The 2,087-nt window shown below is 42.5% G+C and overlaps 1 pseudogene; it reads left to right on the top strand.

Annotated features, from left to right (window-relative positions):
* Positions 1-502: 502 nt before the first annotated feature.
* LOC130867483 (steroid hormone receptor ERR2-like) lies at positions 503-1,799 on the top strand (annotated as a pseudogene).
* The last annotated feature ends 288 nt before the right edge of the window (positions 1,800-2,087 follow it).

The raw sequence follows: 2,087 nt of genomic DNA, 5'->3' as shown, positions 1-2,087 counted from the left end.
ATCCACTTAGCATTGCTTATATGTACATGTGGGTAGAACCTGCCACTGTGCAATGAATAATCTGTGGATTCAACCCTGGAGAAAATGAATTCTTCCTCCTTCAGCAGCCATTGACTACATGTAGATCTTTGTTTGGGGCTTAGAGACTACAAAATTTCCTTTATCCATATCTGCCTGTAGACTTGTACTGTGATTATGTATGTATTGTTTAGCAAATCATATTTTTCACGTTTTATGGGAGTAGCATCCCTATCATGTCTAGAAGACAGTAAATCTGGTCAGTCGTTTGTCTATTATAATCTTGCTTACCCCTCTCCTGAAATGTCTTCTGAGATTTAGGTCATGTAGTAATTATATAAGTTGTGTCTGACACACCCTTGGTCATTTATTCTCTGAACCTTTACCAGCTATGAATCTCTGAAGTATCTTTCTACATCAAAATGAAGCTCATTTAGTGAGATGTTGGAGCTGCACTTACTACGCTATAAGAATAGTATTTAGGATGAACCTTTTGTCCACAAAAGACAGGCACCTGGGCTCCAGTTGCAGCTCCTTCATCAAGACAAAACCTTCCAAGCATTTATCAGGCATTGATTCCATCAGCCACCAGAGTCCCATTGGATTCTTTGATGTCAGTAGTAACTTTGGCATGGCCCTGAGCACCTAAGCCAATGATTGGATTTGCCACCTCTGTTCACAGGTGAGGGGCTGGGAGACACCCCATGACACAAGACCTGTGAGAACTGTTAGTGATACCATGGAAAAATTGACCATTAAGTACAAGTATATGTTGAAAACCATGCCCAAGGTCCTGTGGCTCATATGCAGGATTACCTCTGATGTGGCCTCCTGTGAGGCCTACAATGCTTTCAGATTTAGAACCCTTCAAGAAAATATACCGTACAGTTTCCTGACCACCAGCAAATGTGAAATCACGAAACAAATGCCAAGTCCTTTCAGGTCGGCAACTTAGTGTATTTCTTCTTCAAAGTGGGGATGCTTAAAGATGATGTGTGCCTTTACTGAAGGCATGGAGGCCACTAGAAGTAAAAGTACTCAGAGAACAACCCATATCCAAGATCAAGGATTTCTCTACCTGATAAAAAGCCACTGACTAAGATAGTTCCATATCTTCTGGTGGCCAAGCCAAAGAAGTTTTATGCTATGCCTTCTATTTCTGGTATGCCAGTCTCTGTAAACTAGCAGATCCAGAGATCATGGTCATCATTAGCTATGCCAAGCACATCCTTAGTTTCTTAAACCTGTCATTGGGGAAGCAGGTGGGCCTTCTGAAGAATGCCTGTAGGGAGACTTTCATCTTAGATACCCTGTACTTCTCATTGCCCTATGACGACAAGCTGTTTTACTTGAAAAACTATATCATTGATAAGGAACACTCTTGCCTGACCAGAAGTTTACCAAGCTATCCTGCAGCTTGTGAGATGGTACAAGGAACTCAAGAAGGAAAATGAAGCATTTGTAACAATCAAGTCTCTGGCCCTGGCAATTGCCAAGTCAGATTCCATGTACATTGATGTCCTAGAGGCTATGCCGAAATTTCAAAACCTGCTTTATGGAATAGCTGTGCTGAAATTTCAAAACCTGCTTTATGGGACACTGCAAAACTACAAGCTGAGTCAGTACCATGAGAAGCCACAGAGGACAGAGTAGCTGCTACTGACACTGGCCCCTGCTGCAGAAAACAGCAACTAAGGCCGTGAAAGAGTTTTATACTGTAAACCCACAAGTTAAATTGTCCACACACAAACTTCCTGGAGATACTGGAGGCCAATGCATGACAGCCCAGCACACATACAAATGAATAGACCCATTTGGAGACCTCTACAGTCACCAGCCTCAACTTCCCCCATCTGCCTCCTCCTTGGAGCTGTAAGATGGCTTAGTCTTAATTTAACTCATTTCTATTCATCTGTGTACTGCCACGTGGCTGTGGTTTACCGTCTAAAGTTTTGACATGTCTGAATCTGGCAGGTTCATGACTTCTCTCTGACTCCCCCTTTTTTTCTCCCAGCATTCAGTTTAGTTTTCCACAGATACCTAAGTTCTGCCCTGCTATAGGTCCAAAG

Source organism: Chionomys nivalis, chromosome X (assembly GCF_950005125.1).
Source record: "Chionomys nivalis chromosome X, mChiNiv1.1, whole genome shotgun sequence".
NCBI classification, from domain to species: Eukaryota; Metazoa; Chordata; class Mammalia; order Rodentia; family Cricetidae; genus Chionomys; species Chionomys nivalis.
The sequence above is the reverse complement of the archived record's forward strand: the minus strand, read 5'-3'. Positions and strand labels throughout refer to the sequence as shown.